The 13,438-nt window shown below is 44.9% G+C and overlaps 1 long non-coding RNA gene across 1 annotated transcript; it reads left to right on the forward strand.

Moving 5' to 3' along the window:
* Window positions 1–11,468: 11,468 nt before the first annotated feature.
* On the forward strand, window positions 11,469–13,135 carry LOC140683823 (uncharacterized). Its single transcript, XR_012055357.1, has 2 exons — window positions 11,469–11,849; window positions 12,940–13,135. It is a non-coding gene; the product is annotated as an uncharacterized lncRNA (long non-coding RNA).
* Window positions 13,136–13,438: the final 303 nt, after the last annotated feature.

The following is a 13,438-nucleotide window of genomic DNA, read 5'->3' on the forward strand; positions in this document are numbered from 1 at the left end:
ATGAAATGCTTTAATGTCCCCTTAACATGCTGTATAAATAATTTCCGTAGCCATTCAATGGTGCTCACATGTGGTCCTTTGAAAGAGTTAAGTAAAAATTACAGTACCAATATATCTCTGAGATGAAACAATGACATTTATAGGTCATTGTAATCCGTTCATTAATTAATTTTTTTTACCAGCCTTCCATATGATCCATATGATGGCTTCTAAATGCTAAATTTGTCCCACAGAACTGTGTTTTAACAAATGGAGGAGTTTTAAAACGGGACTAGAAGGAAGTTTCTAAACATTTGAGATAACTCAGGAAGGGCAGGTAAATAAAATTGCACTCCCACCTCAGCCCACAGAGCCCTTTTTTTGAGGCAAAGGAGGCAAGAGCCCAGCCCCTTGATGTCCAGCCATCACCACAAAACCCAACCTGTTTTTTTTATGTTGGTTTACACCAACCAGCATATAAAACCTGAGGAGTTGCTGCTCCATCTGTGCAGCTGGGGCTGAGATGTGCCTGTCCCTCCTTACCTGTGGGGAGGCTGTGCAGGAAGGGATGGGATGAGGAGAGTCCTGCAGGACACTTCCCTCACCGGAGGGAAAGGCAGCTGTGCCTCAGCACTGATGGAATGCAGAGACACTGCTTGCTCTCTGACAAGGGAAATTATGTGGCAAAGGATGGATTCAAGCCAGGATTTACCTTTTTTCCTTGTTCTTCTCTCCCTTGTATTGATAATGTACATCCCCAGTCTTATCCACCATCCCCTGGCCCCATCCTGCCTCGCTGTCAGTGCATGAGCTGACAGCCCCAGGTTTTTATATTTTACAGAGTTTCTCAAGAGCCAGCACAAAGAGAAAGAAGCCTTTCAATGGCCTATTTAATGACTGAGGGGTCTGTTCTGTAGTATATGAGAGCCCTGATGTGATAATCCCCAATTAACAGCAAGGTGTGCCTAAATCCCACCATACAGGAATAGCAAGAAATTGATGTGCTGGTATTTCCCCTCTTAAAAGTAGTTTACAAGTCCTACTGCAGAGGGTGTAGGTACTAAAAAGACCTCTGATTAGCTCAGCTCTACAACTTAAAAAACCTTTATACCCTTTTTACATGCCTAAAGCAGTTTCATAAATCAAAGATCATTAATCTTATAAAACTGATGGAAAAACTGCGACTCCATCACATGCCAAGACACCATCAGGCCAAACAACATCCAAAAAAAAAGAGGCTTCAAGGCAGCTCTTCCTGTTCAAACTGTGCAGTTCCTTGTTTCTACATCCTGTAGCAAATCCATTTGTTTATCAGTGTGAAGTGCGTAGCCTGGATTACAGGCTGAAGCACAGCCTGTGTGTAAACCAACATAAGGATATTTCTTTGCCCTCATATGAAAGTCACTCCTGGTAATCTGTTAATAATAATCCTCATTAAATTCTTTAAATGCTTGTGTAGAGAAAAAGAGAGAAATTCAGGTAGGGCTTCCTGAAGCAGGACATCAGGAAAGGAGATTAATAGAGCTGGATCACTCAAATATAGGATAACAAAGAATTGTTGTTAAGTAGTCTAAATCCATCAAAACCCAATTGTGGCATAAAGTTCAGAGGTATCTGCTGAACCTGCAACAGCACTGGTGTTTTTTGTGAGCACCTTAGTGGGACTTCATACTTTCAATCAATGGAAAACAGTTGCAGGGTGGTCACTGCCACCCAAATAAGTGCTCCAAGCAAGTGTAAGTAGTAGAACAGCCCAGTTAGAAAGCCATTCCCAACATTTTTAATTTATTTAAAGATTTTTCTTACTAATTTTGACATCATCAATTCAACCCAATACATTTATTTGTTATTCTCTGTGTGTGCATGTGTGCAGGTATTTAAGGAAAAACATCAAAAACTCTCCCTCATCTGTAGACATACTCATGATACAAACAACAGAATGAAATTTTGGGAGATTTGGAGCCTACTCACCTTGCCAAATAAGAATTTTAAAGGGCCACATCCTCAGTTAATATAACCTGTCTCTGATGCCAGTAAAATGACTCCAATTTAAACCACTTGAAATATTCAACCCAGAGATGTAGAAGAGCATGGCATGTGACAAAATTGTTGAGAAAGATTGTCAAGCACTGATGGGACACGTGAACACTTCAATTTCCTTGGAAAATTGGTTGGAAAGTGGGCATCCAAGTAGTCACCATGAGTAGGAAGAATTCTGTCTTCTTCTCTCCAGTCTGAATGCCCACCCCAGCCGTGGATACCTCGTCTCATTGGGAGAGAACAAATGTGGTGTTGTCACATAAGCAGGGCAAAGAAAAAAATACTATTTGAGCCATAATTTCAAAAGCAGAAATTTTGACAAAACCATGTTTTGAAGGGGCCACTCACAGGAGAGGCATTGTCATACCAGGTTAGAAGATAACAAGCATTGCCAAAATAAGGGTTAGTCTGTGCTCCTTCTCTGTTTCAGAATTATTGCTTATATTTCCACTTTCTTAACAAATTATTCCATTGACACTACAAAGCAGAGGGCTGAGAGTGAAGGATAATACACAAGAGAGCCCCTAGGCTGTTACTTTGGATTATAAGTATCTAATTTCAGTCATTTAAAGTAAATTCAGTTTTGTCAGAGACTCCAGCCCAGCCTATAAAACTCGGGTCCGGTGAGCATGACAGCATGCCTTGGAGAAACAGGGCTACAAGAGGGAAAACAAACAGCTCCATTCAAGTCCTTAAAAGGCCTTATTTCATCTAACCATGGAGTTAGCACAACCCTCTTTGATTATGTGCACTGTAAGAGAGCGAGCAGCTCAGTTACAAGTGGTTTCTTACACATCCCATCCTTTTGTGCGGGTTTTTACACCCTCAGTAGAGAAACTTCTATAACTAAGCTCAACAAAGCAGGGGAGGATGAGAAAGAGGGGGAAGATAAGTATTAAGAAAGCAATTTTTGGGAAGAATGCCTTGTGTGTTATTGGAACTGTGTGCCATTTGTACTTGCACGTTACTATCGTGCATCCACTGTGACCATGAGGCAATAGAACAAAACAAGTCTGCACTGGGGGTAATTGGAGGTTACCCCTTTACTTCAAGGGACAGCTTCAAATTTCCTGCTGGATTTGTCTCTGAACAGCAATAAACAGCCATCCATAGGCCCTGGGTGGCAATCAACATACAAATTTCCCAATTTTTTAGCTGCAGAAAGTGCAGTCTTGATTGAATCCCCTTTTATTTAAGGACTGTAGGCCTTGGAGAGCTTTAATAAATCAGAAATTTCTGTACCCTGGATTGTGCTGTTCATCCTCCCATACACTTGAGAGGTCAACCTGGTTTAGACAGGAAATCTTTCAGCAAACCCCTCTTTGCTCTGGACTAAAAGGAGCTGCTCAAGCCACCATGTGAAGCAGGGTGCTGCAGCCTGGGTGTGCACGTGGAAAAGTTTAAGGCTGCACATCCATTGCATCTCCAACTGGGCCTTGAGCTGAGTCAAGGGCTTCTCCACCCAGGGAATATGAAGAGCAAGGTCAGAGTCTTTCTCACCTGCTCTGTATTTTAGCATTCCCAGTCATTCAGGGAAAAAATTATTCCTTAATAACACTGAATAATGTTTGCTTAATGCCAGCACAAAGCTCAGTTCATATAGTTTAAAGAAGTAAAAAGCAAGGGATGGTATTATTGTTGTTGTTGTTGTTGTTTTTATTAAATACGGTTGTTGTTGTCATTGCTGTTGAAGGGCTTTTCTAATTATAGTAACTAAATAGTATTTAATGCTAAATGCTGCCCAAGAATGACAAACTCCTCAAGGAACAGCTCCTCAGCATCTGTTTGCTAAAAGCTTGAACTTCCCTTGTTCAAATGATAGCACTGTTTAACAACACAGACTTGAACAGCTTTGGAGGCCTCCAAAATGGAGTAGATTTTTAGATGCATAATGAAAATTCCCCTTTTTTAATATAGCCTAAAATACATAAATCTATCTATATATATACATACACATATACACAAAATTTACACTGTGCATCAATCAAGTGTTTGAAACTTTATAAAGCAGAAGCCAGAGTGATTGAAATCAAGAAATGCATTAAAAAAATCATTGATTATCAGCCTCACACTTTGCCTACCTAGGGCTGAGAGTAAGGAGGCAGGTGGGATAGGCTGCAGTGATGTAAGGCTGTAAAAATTTTGTACATTTGCAGCAGAATGAGCTCATGGGCTGCAGCCTGCACCACTGAGGAGGAGATTTTATGGCACATCCCTCTGCCCCCTGCCTGGGCAGAGCTTTGTTAGGGCTGCTGGGGCTGTGCCTGGTCCTCATGGTCAGAGGGGAGCAGATGCACCCCTTGGCTCATGATGAGGCCCAAGGACCATGCTCTGCTCTAATAACAGAAGGTCTACATGACTACAGGTCTCCCTGTTTGGATGTAAAGGCCTGCTAAAAAAATTATAAAATAAAATAAATAAAATATAAAATAAAATAAAATAAAATAAAATATAAAATAAAATAAAATAAAATAAAATAAAATAAAATAAAATAAAATAAAATAAAATATAAAATATAAAATAAAATATAGACTATAAAATAAAATAATAAAATATAAAATAACATATAAAATATAAAATAATAAAATAAAATATAAAATATAAAATAAAATAAAATAAAATAAAATAAAATAAAATAAATAAAATATAAAAAATAGCAGTTATTTCTCACTCTCAGTTTCTTCATTGCAAGAATTTCCCAGCCCTCATTCTGAAAAAATCAGGGGGGCTATCCCAATGGAAATGATGACCTGTCCCAGCACCCAAATCCATGCTTCCCAGTTAATTACAGCCCAGTGTCCAAAAGCTGCAATTCCCTGCTTTTTTCTGTGCCAAATTTCCAAAAGGAGACCAGCCAGGGCTGTAGCTGCTCCATCTCTGGCAGAGGAGGTGAGCCCCCAGCGTGAGAACATTTAGCCCAAGAAAGAACCACCCCTCCAGCACTCACATTACATAAACAAGATAAGCAATCCTTCTAGCCCAGGCCCTGGGGCTTGTGGCTGGGGCAGGAGGAAGGAAGCTGGGAGGGGAACCACAGCACTGCTGTCCCTGCCAGGCTGGGGACTGGAGAGGTTAAAAGGGCTCCTTCTTCCTCCCCAGGACAAAGATCTCCCCTTCAGCTGTTCCCAGCATATCCAGCAATTTGTTCAGACAATTGTGCAAAGAGCATGTCGCAGGAACTCAAGCTGCCACCTCTGTGGGTCTCCAGGGACTTTCCACTTTGCTCCAAAGGAGTCCTTGCTGTTTCCTGCTGGAAACAACATGCTCCTCACTCAGCAGCCTCAGTGCTTGGTGGCTCCTTTACCTCTGTTGCTGACACGGCTGTGCTTGGCAGATCATTTTGGTAAAGCACTGTCCCTGGACAGTATCTCCAATATATCCAGTAGGAGATATATGGCAATAATAGAAAAAAGGGCATTCTCCTATCATAAACCTGAACTGCACATGTTGGTCACCCCTAGTCCATGATCCCAAAGCTGAGCTGAAGACCTGCACCAGCAGCTGCCTGAGCTGGACAGCAGAGAAGATCCTTTTTGTCCTCCAGGATGATGTCCTGCCCTCAGTGAGCACAGTGCCCTCAAGGGAGAGGGCAACCTGCTCTCAAACCATGGCTGCCAGGTTCAACAGAGATGCAGAGACAGATGCTACATGAAGCAGACCCCTTGCCTCTCAATTTGGACTTGTACCCTATTCTGATATAGTGTGGACACGGATTCAGGGGAAGACCTGCTCAGATTTTGTCAAAAACCCCACAATATCCTATTGATATACAACTACTGGCTCCCATTCAGCAGCCAGACAACTCTTCCCACTCAACAGAAAGCTAAATCTGGGTCCAAACCTGGACTCGGCTTCTTGAACAGCTCTCTAATTACTGCTGAGTAATTACTGTGCAAGTAACGAACCGCTAACAAGTTCCAATAAAGAAAAGGATTTGTGAGAAGAGAAGGAGGTGGCAGGAGGACTCATTTGCCAGGTAGGAGGTTTTAATGCCATCAGGGAAGGTGTTGCTGTTCCCTTGGTTAACAAGGCCAGGTGTTAATTCTGCTCTGGGTAAAGGGATTTTAAGGGAAAGAAAGAGGGGGGAGGGATTTAAAAAAAAAAAGGGTAATCCAGCCAGAAAAGAAAATGTAGGTGATAGTTTCAGTTTCTGCTGCAACCTGGGTTGAGTCCTTACTCCCATGCTAGGACCCAAGGCTGTGTGGGAGCTCTCTCAGGCCAGAATCACCAAAAAAAACCTCTGTGGGTAGCAGCTGGCAAGGGAGGTGGAAATTCCACTCACAGGGACTGAGAGAGCAACATTTTAGGGCAAACCAGGCCTGCTTTTTCATCACCATCTTGATGCTCACAGCAGTCAGCGCTATCAACTCAAACCACGGGCAGCAACTCACTTCAACCAGTCAGGGGTAAGAAAGTGAACTACAAAGCACCTCCCATCAAGGGGCAACCTGGAGCACCCTGAGCCACTCTGCCATCCCATCAGGCTGTATCTCCCACCCCTCACTCTGCATCACCCAAGGTGTGCTTGGAAGCTGAAATCCCATTGATTTGCTGCTCAACTTGTGCTTGGGCACATTAGGTACCCTGCAAGAATAAGGTGGCTACCTCAGAGTGCGTGATGATTAGCACATCAAAAGGTATTTGAAAGGGAATTATGCTGGTTTTTTATTTTGTTAAAGACAGTGACAAACTGTTGGGTTTTTATCCTTTATCTCTATCCGGGACACCAGCAGGGGGGAAAGGTTTTTGTTTTTTTTTTAACATGGGAGTTTTTTCAGGGGATTTCCCAGGCTTGGGAAAAAATCTTTGGCTGGAGTTTATGTTTCTGGTGTTGCATGAGTTATCAGGACCCGAATAAGAGCTGACTTAATCCACCATTGTTAGACTCTGGTCAATGCCAGGGATCGTTGCACCTGCCTGCACACGCTGCCCTTGTGCTGTCATCAGCACATAGCTGAGCACTTCAGTAGCAAACTGATTTTATAGCTCTGAAAGACTCCAAAGCTTCCACGAGTACTTGGGCATTACCACTCATCCTCAAGAAATAAGCTCTTCAGGTTGCAATCCCCATCTGAGCCTTGTTCTCCTCCACACCCTTCCCACATGAACGTTTGCCCAAGCATTCACTTTGATGTCTGCACAACGTGGATGTTGCTCAGGAAAAGTTTTTGGGTGAGTCACTGGGCTGGGATCCACTGGCAGCTCATCCTCCTCCAGGTAGGCTGAGGAGTGAGCAGCACAAAAACTGCTCTTGGGGTTAAAGTAGATTATCCCCTGAAGAGAAAACTCTTTTATTGCTCCAGAGTCTTCAGCATCTTCAGCTGGGCTTGCCAGAAGTGCCAAGCTGAGACTCAGCTGCTTGGCCTCTGCATAAAAGAGTGAGTCTAGGAATTCATTTAACTGCTTAAGCTGTATATCTGCAGTATGGCAGATATCAAAGAGTAGCACTGTTGCCTAAAAATTCACTTTTCCAAGCTAGACACAATAACTAGGGAGTGGGAGTGACAACCTAAGCCTTGTCTCAAACTGCCAGCTGGTGAATTCTCCACAGGAGGTAGCTAGCCTTCCCTCTTGGAGAAGAAAACTTTCCCCAGCAGTCAGAACAGCAGCAGAACCAGACCTGAATCCGGACTGAAAGGAGACAATTAATTTCTATCCCTCAACTGGATGCTAGAGCAGTTTAAACTCTAAGCTGATGGAACAGTTTTAACTTCAGTTCCTGCTAATTATAGTTGTTCTTTCTGTGCAAATGCATTTATTTTCTCTAGCCACCAGTTCTGTAAACCAGCAGTCAGGCAACTAGTCTGTTCATCCACGAGGTTTAACAACTCTACCTTCACACCTTGAGAATTACTGTTATCGAAAAAACAGAGTTGCTGACAGGAGTTACAGCTCACACAGCACCTCAACATCTATTAGTGCTGCTAAAGCTAGATCCAGTCCTACTTTTGCAAATGTTAAAGGCACTGGGTTTACTTCTGTGAAGTCGATCTGAGATAGTAAAAAAAATGCATTTAAATTTATATTTGCTTGTGTTGAATGTCATGTACAGATGTGCAGGACCTACATCTTCACAGTCTGGTTCTACCCTCGCAAAAAAAAATTTGCTCCAGTGATTATGCATTACCTAGAAATTAAAATAGATTGAGTAGACTATAATAAATACATGCCAGAAAAAATATAAAGAATGTGTGGGAATGCCTATACTTTATCTAAGCATTTCTTAGCAAAATAATTTCCTTATGGTGTAATCAAAAATGGAAAGCCAGCACCTAACTAAATTAAGTGCCACAAACATTAATAATGGTTAAAATTACCATTCAATTTATTTTTATATTGGATGATCTTCAAAGTTGTAGATTAAATATTGCTGAAAAGTTTTAGGGATTTGTTTCTCAAATCAGAATACTTCAGAGATGAAAACATTAACTTGAATTTTAACGTATAAAAATCCTTAGTGAAAGGAAATAAATGTATTTTTTGCAAAGGAAAAAAAAGGAAAAGAAAAACTTTAAAAGTTCCCCTGATAGTTACAGATGGTTTAATCTTTGGAACCTATTATGTGTTCATTTTCCCTTCAGCATTAATTATACATAATTACCACCACTTTACCCGTACCCTTTCAAAAACGAAATCTGTTTACATTTTTCGCATACGTTATATAAACGCAACATTTTTAATGCCGTTTTTCCCAGAAACGGGATTCCAATTTACCTTCTGAAGGACAAGGGGGAGCCGTCCGCGCGGCAAAGCGCTTTTATTTAAGTCCCTTTTAATATCGCTTAATTACTTTTAAACTCTGGAAGCAATTAGGTTATCACCCTTTGAAGTGCGACGGGTGAAGTCTCCTCCTGGGGAGGAGAAGGCGCAGCGCCGATCTGCGCGCAAGTAAAGCGGCTCTTTGCGCGGGGAGATGCGCGGGGAGATGCGCTCGGGGAGGAGGAGAAGGATGAGCTGGGGAATGATGAATGATGAATGATAGCTCACGTTCTCCTGGATAGAAAGAGAAGCTCTGGCTCCGGCCGGGAGCAGCGCTGCTGGTGTAAAAGAAAATTGAGGATTGTTCGCACTTTTCAACCTTATCATTTTACCCACCGCGAAATTGTATGGCTCAACTCTTCCTCCTTTTTTTTTTTTTTCTTTATTTATTTTTTTTCCCCCTTCATTCTCTCTCTTTTCCCCTCACCGCTGTCAGGTGGCTTTTTCCCGAGGAGGATCAAAGCGCCCATTGTGGGGCTGACACACGATCGCCCCGGGCAGGGCGGTGGGAGCGGGGCACTCCGGGCGCTTCCCCTCGCAAGGAGCATTTCCCCACGGGCTTTTATTCTCCTTCTCCCCACTTCCCCCGTGGGGACACTCGTTCCCCAGTTGTGTCATCTCGGTGCCCTCCGGAGAGGGGCAATGCCAAGGGAAGGGGCATCTCCCCACCTCCCGACCCCAAACTCTCCACATCGGCAGCAGCTCCATTATTTGCATGTCATGTTTATAACCTGGTGGAAACCAAGACTGATATTTGTGGTCGGGAGAAGATGACTTTCACCTCTCCGGATCACTCTCTTAAATAAAAAAGAATTGACCAGCTATGGGCGTAAGCATTTATCTTGAGTTTGCGGTCATTATCTTTATTATATTGCCTCGGCAATAAATAAATCTAGTAGTTACTACCCCACAATAAAACCGTAGTATATGGGACACCTTACTATTACTTTCTTAACAATCTGCCATCTCTTCACCTCTAAATCTTCCCTGCCTGCAGGTGCGGAGCTTCCGCGCCGCTGCTGCGCCCGTCCCGCCCTTCGCTCTCCTTTCCCTTTTTCCTGATGATTTCTCCCCAAAGTGTCGCCTGTGGGCCCCCGCAGGTGCCAGTCCTGCCCTCGGGCTGCCTTCAGTGCCGCCCACTCTCGGGGCACCCCATTTCGCGTGGGCATCCCCCGGGTGGGTGACCCGCCGTGAGCATCCCCCGGGTGGGTGACCCACCGTGGGCATCCCCTGGAGGGGCTCTCCCCGGGATTTAGGTGCATTTTTGGGCATCCCTCAGCTCGGTGTCCACCTGTGGACGTTCCCCGAGTGGGTCTTCAGCCCCCAGACAGGGTCCCCCATGGGCAAACCCGCAGGTGGGACCCCCACTTTGGGGCCATCACGCTCCTACACCGCCACCCCAATCCTTCTACCCCCCACCCCGGCCCACGGGGATGCTCCTCTCTTCTTGGGGGCTGCACCTTGACTACCCCCTTTCCTTGGGTGAAGTTTTTTGGGGTTTTTTTGGGGGGGTGGGGGCCGGGGAACAACCCCAGAGCAAAGGCTGAGCAGAGAAGGAAAGCACAGCCGCTGTGCCAGGGAGATTTCACCACGGCTCTCTGCTTCCCGCTGCCTCTCTGCTTCTTTTCCCCCTTTATTCCATAGGTAAATGTCCACGCAATAATATTTATTTACAGTCAGGATGCTGCACGTATTTTTTTTTTTAATTGTATTTTACCGGGGTGATTCCTTCATGCTTTTAAAACAAGCGGCTTGGAAAAATATTCCCATTTGGGGCAGGAGCAAAGGAGAGGAAAAGGGGGGGGTGGCAGCATTTTTATTTATACCTTTGACATTTAAAAGAGCATAATTAATTTGTCCTGCTTGCATTAACATTGTTGAGGAAGGTTTCAGAAAGCAAACCAGCAAAGGGAAGGGGGGAGGAAAAATAGAAGCTCGCCTAGAAAGCTTTGGATTTTTTTTTTCCCTCTTTCAGATGTGTAATCAATCATTCGAGTAGGAGGCAGCAAAATTGTAAAGATTCGATAGATTAAAATGCAAATGAAAGGTAGAAAAAGAAACATTAACATGGCAATCAAAGATTTAATAATCGTAAATCACGGTGGGGTTTTTTTGTTGCAGCTGCAGTTTGTGTGTTTTTTATGTTTTAATCATGTTCGTTCTATAAATAAATAATTTCTGAAACGAGACTAATTTTTCACTATTTTAACCGTGGGCTATGGCACTAAATATTTTTTTTTTTTAATGTATGGAACTCCAGATTGCAAACTATCAGACTAGGAAAAGGGAAAAGATAGCTAAGTTGGATTAGTTCACATTTGAAATTTTAAGTACAATGTCTTTGCAATGCCGACCGCTTCACTTTCCAATTGAAATCCTTATAAAGTTTATTTGGAATCGTGAATGTTTACGTAAAAGCAGACAACCGGCGATTCTTTACAAGGCTAATGGTAGCGACAACCCTCATTCCTGGAGGAAATATGGAAATATATATATATGTGTGTGTTTGTGCGTGTGTGTGTGTATTTTTTTTTCCTTTTCCCTATATATGTACGTATAGGAAAAAGAACAATATAATTTAGGCTGTATTACCTCCAAAATTAAAGCGTTGCTAAATTTCCAAGGGAAGATTAAAGAGGGGGGAACCTGCGGACAGAGGTGATCAATGCGGTGAAGGACAAGCAGGAGAGGATTTGCTCTCCCCCCTCGGTTTAGCGCGGCGCCTGAAAGGGAAGATCCGGCACTGCCTGGGATGGTTATGGCAAAACCATCATCCTTCTGTCCTGGCTCACACGGGCTCGCCTTTGGTACCCCCAAATCCCGGATTATGGGGTGCACCGGCTCGTCCTCTGGGAAAAAAAAAAAAATTCCTTGAACTTTTGGGCTCAGTGATGGAGTTCATTTTGCGCGGCGACGAGGGGGAGAAAGGAGTTCATCTACACTTCGCTGGCAATCTTTGCAGAGCCGAGGCTGAGAGAAGGGAGAGGAGGAAAATCCCCCGTGGGCTGCTCCGCTTTGGGGCTTTGCGGCAGCGCTGCCGGCTCCAAAGAGCGCTCGGCGAATGGAAAGCGGTACAAAAACCAGCTAAATACGGGAAACGAGCCGCGTTTCTGGGACTTTCTCCTCCTTTCCGAGGGGACCCTTGCCCGTCCTGCTCCCCGCTCCCCGGTACCCCGGCAGCGCTCCCCGCCGCCGGACCTTTCCTCCGCACCGCATCCTCCAAAATTCACCAATTTTTCTTTTTTTTTCCCAGCCAAATCACATTATACCCACTTTAATTTTTTTTTTTCCTTGCTAGATCCCTAATTTTTTTTTTTCCTCCACTTCCTCTCCCCGGATTGGGGGGTCCCAGCAGGATGGCCCCGCTGGCTCTGCACGCCGGGGCTGCCCGGGACTTGTTGTGTGCCAGGCGGGGAGCGGGGCCTGGGGGCTCCGGGGGGCTCCGGGGGGCTCCGGGGGGCTCCGGGGGGCTCCGGGGCCGGGAGGGTCCGGGGGGGCCCCGCCGCCTCCCGCAGCCCCTGACCCCTGCATGCACGGCGCGGCTCCATTGATCATCCCGGCCCGCCACCCCCTCCCTTTATGAGATAATGCAATTACAAACATCAATAAGGAGCTGCGAGGGGAATCATTATGCGGTGACAGTGATAAATGACGGTGCAGAAATAGCATGCTTCTTTTTTTTTTTTTTTTTTTTTTTTTTTTTTTTCTCCCTAACAATCCAGGGGCTTTGGGGGCTGAGCACAGTCACCAAGGTAACAGATGACATCCAAAATGGCACCAAAGGAAAAAAATGAACAGTCTTTCTTTCTCCTTTCACTCTTTTCGCCCTGCTCTTCCAAAAGAGTTAGTTGGGGCTTTGGAAGCAGCTGCCACACAGGCATGCGGGTATTTCCACACGCATTAAAGGGACGGGGAAGGCTTGCTGGCTGTCACACACAAAGCACCAGCCACCTCCAGGAGGCACCGGGAGTTCCCACTCCGGGCACGATCCCCCCGCACCTCTCCTGCGCCCGGGGACAGCCGCCTCCTCCCGGCCTGCAGGAACCGTCCGCTCGATTTTATACATGAAAATAAATATAAATATATATATATATACGTTATCATCACGTAGCAAGGTGAAGAGAGGAGAAAAACGCTTTTTTTTTTTTGTTTTCCACGCAGGTTTAGGACGCGCGGAGCGAGGGCCCAGTTAAGCGAGAAGAACTTTACGCGCAACAGCGCCAGGGGTGGAAACATTCACGGCGCGGCCGAAAAGTGCCGCTCCTGAGCCCAAAAAATACCTGTGGCTGCGGGTGGCACGGCCGAGCCGGCAGCTTGGCTGGAATTTGCTGTCCCCCCCCTAAAAAAAAACCAAAAACCCGCTTGGGGATGAGGTGCCCGGCTCAAAATTCCGCGCTGAGGAGCCCGGCGCTTCTCAAGCCTGTGGGAAAGGGAAGAGCGCTGCGCTCGCCTTGCGCGGGGAGGTGAAAAAATAAAAGAATAAAAGGGGGACGCGGCAAATCGGGGTAAATTAAAAAATAAAAAATAAAAATAAAAATAAAAAAACCAAAACCAAAATCAACAAAACAGAGCGACGCTGATGGCTGCGCAAACTTTTAGCCTGGCAACGCGCAATGTCCGCGGGCGGCTCCGAAATCTCCGCATCCCCCCCCGCGTCACT

The sequence above is a fragment of the Taeniopygia guttata genome, chromosome 3 (genome assembly GCF_048771995.1).
Source record: "Taeniopygia guttata chromosome 3, bTaeGut7.mat, whole genome shotgun sequence".
In the NCBI taxonomy this organism is placed as follows: Eukaryota; Metazoa; Chordata; class Aves; order Passeriformes; family Estrildidae; genus Taeniopygia; species Taeniopygia guttata.